Source organism: Salvelinus namaycush, chromosome 16, assembly GCF_016432855.1.
Source record: "Salvelinus namaycush isolate Seneca chromosome 16, SaNama_1.0, whole genome shotgun sequence".
Classification (NCBI taxonomy): Eukaryota; Metazoa; Chordata; class Actinopteri; order Salmoniformes; family Salmonidae; genus Salvelinus; species Salvelinus namaycush.
This window is the reverse complement of record NC_052322.1, coordinates 48,394,055-48,408,370: the sequence shown is the minus strand read 5'-3', so window position 1 is coordinate 48,408,370 and position 14,316 is coordinate 48,394,055.

The window sequence follows — 14,316 nt, the reverse complement described above, 5'->3', positions numbered from 1 at the left end:
ATGGATCCCCATTAGTTCCTGCCAAGGCAGCAGCTACTCTTCCTGGGGTTTATTATGGATCCCCATTTTAGTTCCTGCCGAGGCAGCAGCTACGCTTCCTGGGGTTTATTATGGATCCCCATTTTAGTTCCTGCCGAGGCAGCAGCTACGCTTCCTGGGGTTTATTATGAATCCCCATTTAGTCGTCTCTGTTGTGGTTAGAATGGATAGTTCAGAGTGACATTCATGTCGTTTTAGATTAGATGTTTCGGCGGTTGTCGATACCAAATTCCTAGCTGCAGACTAGTAATTAATATCAAAGACTTGTTCTTATTCTGTCGGTATCGATAGTCTTAAGAGTTTAACCACGTGGTTTGGTTAAAAGATTCAGCCATCTACTCAAACCTTAGCTTATACTCAGGTTTATGGTCTTCTCTCAAACCTTGGCCCTCTCGTTATCGAGGTAAGCTGTTCTTCTCTCAAACCTTGGCCCTCTCGTTATCGAGGTAAGCTGGTCTCCTCTCAAACCTTGGCCCTCTCGTTATCGAGGTAAGCTGGTCTGCAACCTTTGTCCTCTCGTAATTGAGAGAAACATGGTCTGTTGAGAAATTCTCAAGGTGGGGGTTTTATTCGGAAGAGCAGAAAGGGCTGACCCATGACGCCAGATCATGCCTGTGTTCATGGGGGCGTGCCAGTGACTTAAGTGAAACTTTACACAGATATACAATTCTCTCACATTACATCATTACATAGCATCCCATAATTTCACAAATAGTTTAATCTTTCCTCATTCATCCTGTACAGCAATTAGATACAATCCTCATAACTGAGGCTATTATATAAACAGCGTTATGGTAATGTGGCTGTATTGTCTCCCATGAGTGTCACAAAATTGTACCAAACGGACCAGTTCGAAGCTGGATTCTTCACCGACCGTTTATACATTCTCCAGAACATGAATATTGTTCAAGTTCTCAAGTTCTGTGAGGTGGAAGAAGTTCCTTTGTTCTCTCTATGAAAACTCACTCTATCTCCTCATGGCCACAGTATAGAGACAATCTCCTCCTAATTTACGACCTGAGGTCGCAGCAGACAGAAAGGGGGATGGTGCTCGCTGTACCCAAAGAGAGCAACGTCATGACAACTATGATAGACTCTCAAACCAATCCATTGGTAGTGATTAACCAGTGTCTTATTGATGCCAAATGTACGTGTAACAGCTTGTTCCTTCTTTGGTTTCCTTTTACTACTAAGTCATATACTGAATAAATTCTGGAATTATAATAGCCGTCTCAGCTTTTAATACTGATTACTCGATCAGAAGTAAAGGGGAGTGAGGCTTCCATAGAACTAGAGTTGAATGATCATTCCAAGTCAACGTTCTGTGATGTGGTGTACAGCAGAGGAAACATTCCTTCCTGTACCCGGCCAACAGGTCACACTCTGTTTCACAACACCTGCTGATGCACTATCGTGACCTTTGCAGATTGGTGACGTCACGATTAAAACATGTTTTGGGAGTAGTACCAGGTCGTTTTCCTCTCAACCCAAGGTACAGAATACACCTGTAATCTCAACCGAGGTACAGAATACACCTGTAATCTCAACCGAGGTACAGAATACACCTGTAATCTCAACCGAGGTACAGAATACACCTGTAATCTCAACCGAGGTACAGAATACACCTGTAATCTCAACCGAGGTACAGAATACACCTGTAATCTCAACCGAGGTACAGAATACACCTGTAATCTCAACCGAGGTACAGAATACACCTGTAATCTCAACCGAGGTACAGAATACACCTGTAATCTCAACCGAGGTACAGAATACATCTGTAATCTCAGCCAAGGTACAGAATACACCTGTAGTGTCATTGTGTTGATTATTAAGTGGAGTGCTAGATCTGGTCAAGGAAAGCCAGTAGTGATAATATGATCTAGCACCTTATATCAAAGGTGTCCACAGGAAACTGTTACGACAGTCTACTCTGCAATCCTACAACTCTCAGTCTAGCTGTTTTCAACTTATGTTGATACTGGTAATAGTGCACTTCACAGATGCTTGTTGATCTAGTGTCAGACGACATATAGTAATGTTTTAGTGCCTATAAGTACACAGAAGAGTCCGTACTGGTTGACGTGTGTGTTGTAGAGGGTTCCCTCAGGAGGATCCCCCCTCTCAGAGGTCCAGTATGGTCCAGTATGGTCCAGGCCCAGTGCCAAGTCCATATACAGTGAGTACACGGTTCACACCTCAATCATGTTTACCCAATGAGGGAATCATTTTGGGAAGCAATAGGTCTAATGATTCAATTCAATCTTTCAATAAGCACTAGGCCTAATGATTCAATTCAATATTTCAATAAGCACTAGGCCTAATGATTCAATTCAATATTTCAATAAGCACTAGACCTAATGATTCAATTCAATATTTCAATAAGCACTAGGCCTAACGATTCAATTCAATATTTCAAAAAGCACTAGGCCTAACGATTCAATTCAATATTTTAGCTCAAAGGAAGGAGTATTCAGAAACAATGAAACAAACAACAGACAACTTCCAGTGCAGGGTGGAGGTAAGGTTAATTATGAAAATTCAGATTGAAATACATTGTGTAGATCTGGTATGATTTTACTGTCATGTAGAATAGGAGTCATGTCTCCCTATAACTCTGCTTAGCAGCTCCTGTTCACATTCTATTCTATTCCATTCTAGCACCTGTTTACCGTGTGAGTTGGACGGGCCAGGAGGTGCTCAGCCTGGATGACTGTGTGACCAGGCTGCAGAGGTTGGAGGCTAAGGGCCTGGTCTGGGGACAGGAGATGATCCTGGACGTCCAGGGAGGATGCCTCCATCTCAACGACATCGAGACCAAGCTAGCTAACTGACACCTGTCTCCAAACAATGTACAACGTATCAAAATGTATATATTGTTGTTTGTAAATGGAGACCAAGGTTTCTGTCTCTGTAATAGATGCGTTGTCAATAACAGACATGACTGTTTGTTGTGTGTCTGTATCGTCTCTGTCTGTGTCGAATGCTGGTGACAGACTATCCTGTGGAGATCAAATAGGGGCGGCAGGTAGCCTAGTGGTTAGAGCTTTGGGCCAGTAACCGAAAGGTTATTGAATCCCCGAGCTGATAAGGTAAAAATCTGTCATTCTGCACCTGAATAAGGCAGTTAACCCACTGTGCCCCGGGCGCCGAAGACATGGATGTCGATTAAGGCAGCCCCCCGCACCTCTCTGATTCAGAAGTTGGGTTAAATGAGGAAGACACATTTCAGTTGAAGGCATTCAGTTGTACAACTGATTAAGTATCCCCTATTCTGTTGTACAACTGACTAGGTATTCCCCCTTTCTGTTGTACAACTGACTAGGTATCCCCCTTTCTGTTGTACAGCTGACTAGGTATCCCCCCTTTCTGTTGTACAACTGACTAGGTATCCCCCTTTCTGTTGTACAACTGACTAGGTATCCCCCTTTCTGTTGTACAACTGACTAGGTATCCCCCTTTCTGTTGTACAACTGACTAGGTATCCCCCTTTCTGTTGTACAACTGACTAGGTATCTCCCTTTCTGTTGTACAACTGACTAGGTATCCCCCTTTCTGTTGTACAACTGACTAGGTATCCCCCTTTCTGTTGTACAACTGACTAGGTATCCCCCCTTTCTGTTGTACAACTGACTAGGTATCCCCCTTTCTGTTGTACAACTGACTAGGTATTCCCCCTTTCTGTTGTACAACTGACTAGGTATCCCCCTTTCTGTTGTACAGCTGACTAGGTATCCCCCCTTTCTGTTGTACAACTGACTAGGTATCCCCCTTTCTGTTGTACAACTGACTAGGTATCCCCCTTTCTGTTGTACAACTGACTAGGTATCCCCCTTTCTGTTGTACAACTGACTAGGTATCCCCCTTTCTGTTGTACAACTGACTAGGTATCTCCCTTTCTGTTGTACAACTGACTAGGTATCCCCCTTTCTGTTGTACAACTGACTAGGTATCCCCCTTTCTGTTGTACAACTGACTAGGTATCCCCCCTTTCTGTTGTACAACTGACTAGGTATCCCCCTTTCTGTTGTACAACTGACTAGGTATCCCCCCTTTCTGTTGTACAACTGACTAGGTATCCCCCCTTTCTGTTGTACAGCTGACTAGGTATCCCCCTTTCTGTTGTACAACTGACTAGGTATCCCCCTTTCTGTTGTACAACTGACTAGGTATCCCCCTTTCTGTTGTACAACTGACTAGGTATCCCCCCTTTCTGTTGTACAACTGACTAGGTATCCCCCCTTTCTGTTGTACAACTGACTAGGTATCCCCCTTTCTGTTGTACATCTGACTAGGTATCCCCCTTTCTGTTGTACATCTGACTAGGTATCCCCCTTTCTGTTGTACAACTGACTAGGTATCCCCCTTTCTGTTGTACAACTGACTAGGTATCCCCCTTTCTGTTGTACAGCTGACTAGGTATCCCCCTTTCTGTTGTACAACTGACTAGGTATCCCCCTTTCTGTTGTACAACTGACTAGGTATCCCCCCTTTCTGTTGTACAACTGACTAGGTATCCCCCCTTTCTGTTGTACAGCTGACTAGGTATCCCCCTTTCTGTTGTACAACTGACTAGGTATCCCCCTTTCTGTTGTACAACTGACTAGGTATCCCCCTTTCTGTTGTACAACTGACTAGGTATCCCCCCTTTCCCTTTCTGTTGTACAACTGACTAGGTATCCCCCTTTCTGTTGTACAACTGACTAGGTATCCCCCTTTCTGTTGTACAACTGACTAGGTATCCCCCCTTTCCCTTTCTGTTGTACAACTGACTAGGTATCCCCCCTTTCCCTTTCTGTTGTACAACTGACTAGGTATCCCCCTTTCTGTTGTACAACTGACTAGGTATCCCCCCTTTCTGTTGTACAACTGACTAGGTATCCCCCCTTTCTGTTGTACAACTGACTAGGTATCCCCCCTTTCTGTTGTACAGCTGACTAGGTATCCCCCTTTCTGTTGTACAACTGACTAGGTATCCCCCTTTCTGTTGTACAACTGACTAGGTATCCCCCTTTCTGTTGTACAACTGACTAGGTATCCCCCCTTTCCCTTTCTGTTGTACAACTGACTAGGTATCCCCCTTTCTGTTGTACAACTGACTAGGTATCCCCCTTTCTGTTGTACAACTGACTAGGTATCCCCCCTTTCCCTTTCTGTTGTACAACTGACTAGGTATCCCCCTTTCTGTTGTACAACTGACTAGGTATCCCCCTTTCTGTTGTACAACTGACTAGGTATCCCCCTTTCTGTTGTACATCTGACTAGGTATCCCCCTTTTCTGTTGTACAACTGACTAGGTATCCCCCTTTCTGTTGTACAACTGACTAGGTATCCCCCCTTTCTGTTGTACAACTGACTAGGTATCCCCCTTTCTGTTGTACAACTGACTAGGTATCCCCCTTTCTGTTGTACAACTGACTAGGTATCCCCCCTTTCTGTTGTACAACTGACTAGGTATCCCCCCTTTCTGTTGTACAACTGACTAGGTATCCCCCCTTTCCAAAGTTCAGTCATTCATGTGAATGTGTGATATAGGGGTGTGGATTTGGAATACCATATTAAGGATGCAAATTAAACAAAGTGGTATTTATTGGGTGTTGTATAGCTCATCTGTGTCCAGGCAATTAATTGTATGCTGTGTCTCTATGTTCTCTCTACAGGCAGAGCTGGAATCTGTGCCCTCTGGGAAGTGTAGTCCAGACCAAGGCAGTGTTGGAGAGCTGTGCCTACAACTCCCTGTTCACCTTCTCCCTACCCCTCTGTTCTCTCGACAGGCAGAGCTGGAATCTGTGCCCTCTGGGATGTGTAGTCCAGACCAAGGCAGTGTTGGACAGCTGGGTCTTCATGCTCCAGTGTGAGTAGGTCGGGGTGAGTGAGACAGATTTCACCACCCTAATGCCACAGTACATGGACGAGTTACAGAGTTCACCACCCTAATGCCACAGTACATGAATGAGTTTCAGAGTTCACCACCCTAATGCCACAGTACATGAATGAGTTACAGAGTTCACCACCCTAATGCCACAGTACATGAACGAGTTACAGATTTCACCATAACATCAGCTAATACCGACAAGTTAAACAGAGGCCCTTTTCAGGGTAAAGATGTCAAGTTGTAAATTCATGTCAAAGTTCATCCCACTGTCTGACTCTGGGAAACATCAGTGGATGAGTGGATATAATATATATATATATTTGTTGTTGTTACATTTTTGAAGGAGAATATCTTGGATAGATTTAGTCAGGGCTGGAATTAGAAGAAAAAGTCACTCTAGGAATTCACCACTGTGACAATACCAGGAACACAGCTTATAATGCACATTATACATGTCAAAATGATTTCACGTTGGGAACTGTTGCTCCCATGACTTCCTCCTCAACCCCCATTCCACCTTTGGATGTAGTGGCGTAGTGTATGAGTTATCCTGAGACAGAGTGGTGCTGTCTGTTCCTCTAGGCAGAACCCAACAGAGACCTGGACAGGGCTGTGCAACACAATGCTAATGCTCCTCCTGTTGTCACCTAGCAGTGTCTTAATGAAACTAACCTGTATAAATAGGATATTGATCTGTTTGTTCCGCTAGACAGAATCCATCAGAGACCTGGACAAGGCTGTCCAACACAACGCTCCTCCTGAACCTCGCAGAGAGCCAAGCAGAGACCAGTACGACACACACACACCTCCTGAACCTCTCTCTTTCTCACAAGTAATCTGGAGAACATCATTGGTCAACAGGCGAATGGGAATGGCTTCCGGCCCGTTGGTCCTCCTCTGTATGGCAACAGGAACGGCAGGGAGTGTGGTCCGTCTTTAGCTCTGTCTGGGAAAAGTACAAGGCATCCTTCTGTGCTTGATTCGTCCTGTCCTTGATTCCTTCTGAGCTTGATTCCTCCTGTCCTTGATTCCTTCTGTACTTGATTCGTCCTGTCCTTGATTCCTTCTGTGCTTGATTCGACCTGTCCTTGATTCCTTCTGTGCTTGATTCGTCCTGTCCTTGATTCCTTCTGTGCTTGATTCGTCCTGTCCTTGATTCCTTCTGAGCTTGATTCCTCCTGTCCTTGATTCCTTCTGTACTTGATTCGTCCTGTCCTTGATTCCTTCTGAGCTTGATTCCTTCTGTGCTTGATTCCTCCTGTCCTTGATTCCTTCTGTGCTTGATTCGTCCTGTCCTTGATTCCTCCTGTCCTTGATTCCTCCTGTCCTTGATTCCTTCTGTGCTTGATTCCTCCTGTCCTTGATTCCTTCTGTGCTTGATTCGTCCTGTCCTTGATTCCTTCTGTGCTTGATTCCTCCTGTCCTTGATTCCTTCTGTGCTTGATTCCTCCTGTGCTTGATTCCTCCTGTCCTTGATTCCTGTGACAGAACACTGAGCCAATCACGGCGCAACTAGAGAACATTACCCCCCCCTACGCTCCATATTTTCCACTGGCTGCCCCACCACCACAGAAAGCACTGAGCTAGGCTGAAACACCTGCATTTTGGAGCTGCTTTAAGAAAGAAAACAAAAAAGGACCATGTTTGTATGCTGCTTTATTAACTCAAAGATATATATATTTCTGCAAACTGATATGTGACACGTATTAATGCCAAGATAACAGGCAAAAAAAACTATTTTTTATACCAGCAGTGGTGTAAAGCACTTTAGTAAAAATACTTTAAATGACTACTTTAGTAGTTTTTGGTGGTATCTGCACTTTACTTTACTATTTATATTTTTGAATACTTTTACTTCACTACATTCCTAAACAAAATAATGTACTTTTTACTCCATACATTTTACCTGACACCCAAAAGTACTTAGTACTGCTTAGCAGGACAGGAAAATGGTCCAATTCACACACTTATCAAGACATCACGTGGTCATCCCTTCTGCCTCTGATCTGGCAGACTCACTAAACACAAATGTATCTTTTGTCAATTATTTCTGTGTTGGAGAGCGGCCTTGGCAATCCATACATTTTTAAAAGAGAGAATGGTTTGCTTAGTAGAAGGAATTTGAAACAATTTATACTTTTACTTATATTTTAGCAATTACATTTACTTTTGATACTCATATATATATATTTACAACCAAATACTTTTAGACTTTTACTCAAGTAGTATTTTACTGGGTGACTCACTTTTACTTGAGTAACTTTCTATGAAGGTATCTTTACTTTTACTCAAGTATTACAATGGGTACTTTTTCAACCACACAGTAACAGTCAAAAGTTTGAACACACCTACTCATTAAAGGGTTTTTCTTTATTTTTTACTATTTTCTACATTGTAGAATAATAGCGACAACATCAAAACTATGAAATAACACATATGGAATCATGTAGTAACCCAAAAAGTGTTAAAAAAATCAAAATGTATTTGAGATTCTTGAGATTCTTCAAAGTAGCCACCCTTTTACTCGATGACAGATTTGCACACTCTTGGCATTCTCTCAACCAGGTTCATGAGGTAGTCACCTGGAATGCATTTCAATTAGCAGGTGTGCCTTGTTAAAATTTAATTTGTGGAATTTTTATCTTTAATGCATTTGAGCCAATCAGTTGTATTGTAATTATATTGATATGACATAGTTATAACATTGTAATTATATAACTATTCTATTGTTATTACATAGTTATAACATTGTAATTATATAACTATTCTATTGTTATTACATAGTTATAACATTGTAATATATAACTATTCTATTGTTATTACATAGTTATAACATTGTAATTATATAACTATTCTATTGTTATTACATAGTTATAACATTGTAATTATATTGCTATTACATAGTTATAACATTGTAATTATATAACTATTCTATTGTTATTACATAGTTATAACATTGTAATTATATTGTTATTACATAGTTATAACATTGTAATTATATAACTATTCTATTGTTATTACATAGTTATAACATTGTAATTATATTGCTATTACATAGTTATAACATTGTAATTATATAACTATTCTATTGTTATTACATAGTTATAACATTGTAATTATATAACTATTCTATTGTTATTATATAGTTATAACATTGTAATTATATTGTTATTACATAGTTATAACATTGTAATTATATTGTTATTACATAGTTATAACATTGTAATTATATTGTTATTACATAGTTATAACATTGTAATTATATAACTATTCTATTGTTATTATATAGATATAACATTGTAATTATATTGTTATTACATTGTTATAACATTGTAATTATATAACTATTTTATTGTTATTATATAGATATAACATTGTAATTATATTGTTATTACATAGTTATAACATTGTAATTATATTGTTATTACATAGTTATAACATTGTATTTATATTGTTATTACATAGTTATAACATTGTAATTATATAACTATTCTATTGTTATTATATAGTTATAACGTTGTAATTATATTGTTATTACATAGTTATAACATTGTATTTATATTGTTATTACATAGTTATAACATTGTAATTATATAACTATTCTATTGTTATTACATTATAACATTGTAATTATATAACTATTCTATTGTTATTATATAGTTATAACATTGTAATTATATTGTTATTACATAGTTATAACATTGTAGTTATATAACTATTCTCTTGTTATTATATAGTTATAACATTGTAATTATATTGTTATTATATAGATATAACATTGTAATTATATTGTTATTACATAGTTCTAACATTGTAGTTTTATAACTATTCTATTGTTATTACATAGTTATAACATTGTAATTATATAACTATTCTATTGTTATTATATAGATATAACATTGTAATTATATTGTTATTACATTGTTATAACATTGTAATTATATAACTATTCTATTGTTATTATATAGATATAACATTGTGTTGCTCTGTCTCCTTTGCATTGATAATGCATTGTTACTACATAGGGTTAAACCACCAGGAGCTGGGCATTATGAAGGGAGAGGTGGTCCAGGTGGGTTGTTGTTAGGGTTAAACCACCAGGAGCTGAGCATTATGGAGGGAGAGGTGGTCCAGGAGGGTTAGGGTTAAACCACCAGGAGCTGAGCATTATGGACTGAGAGGTGGTCCAGGTGGGTGGTCCAGGAGGGTTAGGGTTAAACCACCAGGAGCTGGGCATTATGAAGGGAGAGGTGGTCCAGGTGGGTTAGGGTTAAACCACCAGGAGCTGGGCATTATGAAGGGAGAGGTGGTCCAGGGAGGTTAGGGTTAAACCACCAGGAGCTGGGCATTATGAAGGGAGAGGTGGTCCAGGGAGGTTAGGGTTAAACCACCAGGAGCTGGGCATTATGAAGGGAGAGGTGGTCCAGGGAGGTTAGGGTTAAACCACCAGGAGCTGGGCATTATGGAGGGAGAGGTGGTCCAGGAGGGTTAGGGTTGAACCACCAGGAGCTGGGCATTATGAAGGGAGAGGTGGTCCAGGTGGGTTGTGGTTAGGGTTAAACCACCAGGAGCCAGGCATTATGGAGGGAGAGGTGGTCCAGGGAGGTTAGGGTTAAACCACCAGGAGCTGGGCATTATGAAGGGAGAGGTGGTCCAGGGGGGTTGTGGTTAGGGTTAAACCACCAGGAGCTGGGCATTATGAAGGGAGAGGTGGTCCAGGGAGGTTAGGGTTAAACCACCAGGAGCTGAGCATTATGGAGTGAGAGGTGGTCCAGGTGGGGTGTGGTTAGGGTTAAACCACCAGGAGCTGGGCATTATGAAGGGAGAGGTGGTCCAGGGAGGTTAGGGTTAAACCACCAGGAGCTGGGCATTATGAAGGGAGAGGTGGTCCAGGGAGGTTCGGGTTAAACCACCAGGAGCTGGGCATTATGAAGGGAGAGGTGGTCCAGGGAGGTTAGGGTTAAACCACCAGGAGCTGGGCATTATGGAGGGAGAGGTGGTCCAGGAGGGTTAGGGTTGAACCACCAAGAGCTGGGCATTATGAAGGGAGAGGTGGTCCAGCTGGGTTGTGGTTAGGGTTAAACCACCAGGAGCTGATCATTATGGAGGGAGAGGTGGTCCAAGTGGGTTGTGGTTAGGGTTAAACCACCAGGAGCTGGGCATTATGAAGGGAGAGGTGGTCCAGGGGGGTTGTGGTTAGGGTTAAACCACCAGGAGCTGGGCATTATGGAGGGAGAGGTGGTCCAGGGAAGTTACGGTTAAACCACCAGGAGCTGGGCATTATGAAGGGAGAGGTGGTCCAGGGGGGTTGTGGTTAGGGTTAAACCACCAGGAGCTGGGCGTTAAGAAGGGAGAGGTGGTCCAGGAGGGTTAGGGTTAAACCACCAGGAGCTGGGCATTATGAAGGGAGAGATGGTCCAGGGAGGTTAGGGTTAAACCACCAGGAGCTGGGCGTTATGAAGGGAGAGGTGGTCCAGGAGGGTTAGGGTTAAACCACCAGGAGCTGGGCATTATGAAGGGAGAGGTGGTCCAGGGAGGTTAGGGTTAAACCACCAGGAGCTGGGCATTATGGAGGGAGAGGTGGTCCAGGAGGGTTAGGGTTGAACCACCAGGAGCTGGGCATTATGAAGGGAGAGGTGGTCCAGGTGGGTTGTGGTTAGGGTTAAACCACCAGGAGCCAGGCATTATGGAGGGAGAGGTGGTCCAGGGAGGTTAGGGTTAAACCACCAGGAGCTGGGCATTATGAAGGGAGAGCGGGTCCAGGGGGGTTGTGGTTAGGGTTAAACCACCAGGAGCTGGGCATTATGAAGGGAGAGGTGGTCCAGGGAGGTTAGGGTTAAACCACCAGGAGCTGAGCATTATGGAGTGAGAGGTGGTCCAGGTGGGTTGTGGTTAGGGTTAAACCACCAGGAGCTGGGCATTATGAAGGGAGAGGTGGTCCAGGGAGGTTAGGGTTAAACCACCAGGAGCTGGGCATTATGAAGGGAGAGGTGGTCCAGGGAGGTTCGGGTTAAACCACCAGGAGCTGGGCATTATGAAGGGAGAGGTGGTCCAGGGAGGTTAGGGTTAAACCACCAGGAGCTGGGCATTATGGAGGGAGAGGTGGTCCAGGAGGGTTAGGGTTGAACCACCAAGAGCTGGGCATTATGAAGGGAGAGGTGGTCCAGGTGGGTTGTGGTTAGGGTTAAACCACCAGGAGCTGATCATTATGGAGGGAGAGGTGGTCCAAGTGGGTTGTGGTTAGGGTTAAACCACCAGGAGCTGGGCATTATGAAGGGAGAGGTGGTCCAGGGGGGTTGTGGTTAGGGTTAAACCACCAGGAGCTGGGCATTATGGAGGGAGAGGTGGTCCAGGGAAGTTACGGTTAAACCACCAGGAGCTGGGCATTATGAAGGGAGAGGTGGTCCAGGGGGGTTGTGGTTAGGGTTAAACCACCAGGAGCTGGGCGTTAAGAAGGGAGAGGTGGTCCAGGAGGGTTAGGGTTAAACCACCAGGAGCTGGGCATTATGAAGGGAGAGATGGTCCAGGGAGGTTAGGGTTAAACCACCAGGAGCTGGGCATTATGAAGGGAGAGGTGGTCCAGGAGGGTTAGGGTTAAACCACCAGGAGCTGGGCATTATGAAGGGAGAGGTGGTCCAGGGAGGTTAGGGTTAAACCACCAGGAGCTGGGCATTATGAAGGGAGAGGTGGTCCAGGGAGGTTAGGGTTAAACCACCAGGAGCTGGGCATTATGAAGGGAGAGGTGGTCCAGGGAGGTTAGGGTTAAACCACCAGGAGCTGGGCATTATGGAGGGAGAGGTGGTCCAGGAGGGTTAGGGTTGAACCACCAGGAGCTGGGCATTATGATGGGAGAGGTGGTCCAGGTGGGTTGTGGTTAGGGTTAAACCACCAGGAGCCGGGCATTATGGAGGGAGAGGTGGTCCAGGGAGGTTAGGGTTAAACCACCAGGAGCTGGGCATTATGAAGGGAGAGGTGGTCCAGGGGGGTTGTGGTTAGGGTTAAACCACCAGGAGCTGGGCATTATGAAGGGAGAGGTGGTCCAGGGAGGTTAGGGTTAAACCACCAGGAGCTGGGCATTATGAAGGGAGAGGTGGTCCAGGGAGGTTAGGGTTAAACCACCAGGAGCTGGGCATTATGAAGGGAGAGGTGGTCCAGGGAGGTTAGGGTTAAACCACCAGGAGCTGGGCATTATGGAGGGAGAGGTGGTCCAGGAGGGTTAGGGTTGAACCACCAAGAGCTGGGCATTATGAAGGGAGAGGTGGTCCAGGTGGGTTGTGGTTAGGGTTAAACCACCAGGAGCTGATCATTATGGAGGGAGAGATGGTCCAAGTGGGTTGTGGTTAGGGTTAAACCACCAGGAGCTGGGCATTATGAAGGGAGAGGTGGTCCAGGGGGGTTGTGGTTAGAGTTAAACCACCAGGAGCTGGGCATTATGGAGGGAGAGGTGGTCCAGGGAAGTTACGGTTAAACCACCAGGAGCTGGGCATTATGAAGGGAGAGGTGGTCCAGGGGGGTTGTGGTTAGGGTTAAACCACCAGGAGCTGGGCATTATGAAGGGAGAGGTGGTCCAGGAGGGTTAGGGTTAAACCACCAGGAGCTGGGCATTATGAAGGGAGAGGTGGTCCAGGGAGGTTAGGGTTAAACCACCAGGAGCTGGGCATTATGAAGGGAGAGGTGGTCCAGGGAGGTTAGGGTTAAACCACCAGGAGCTGGGCATTATAAAGGGAGAGGTGGTCCAGGGAGGTTAGGGTTGAACCACCAGGAGCTGGGCATTATGAAGGGATAGGTGGTCCAGGGGGGTTGTTGTTAGGGTTAAACCACCAGGAGCTGGGCATTATGAAGGGAGAGGTGGTCCAGGGGGGTTGTTGTTAGGGTTAAACCACCAGGAGCTGAGCATTATGGAGGGAGAGGTGGTCCAGGAGGGTTAGGGTTAAACCACCAGGAGCTGGGCATTATGAAGGGAGAGGTGGTCCAGGGAGGTTAGGGTTGAACCACCAGGAGCTGGGCATTATGAAGGGATAGGTGGTCCAGGGGGGTTGTTGTTAGGGTTAAACCACCAGGAGCTGGGCATTATGAAGGGAGAGGTGGTCCAGGGGGGTTGTTGTTAGGGTTAAACCACCAGGGCTGAGCATTATGGAGGGAGAGGTGGTCCAGGAGGGTTGGGTTAACCACAAGGAGCTGGGCATTATGAAGGGAGAGGTGGTCCAGGGAGCTTAGGGTTGAACCACCAGGAGCTGGCATTATGAAGGGAGAGGTGGTCCTAGGTGGGTTAGGGTTAAACCACAAGGAGCTGGGCATTATGAAGGGAGAGTGGTCCAGGAGGGTTAGGGTTAAACCACCAGGAGCTGGGCATTATGAAGGGAGAGCGGGTCCAGGGGGGTTGTGGGTTAGGGTTGGTCCAGGAG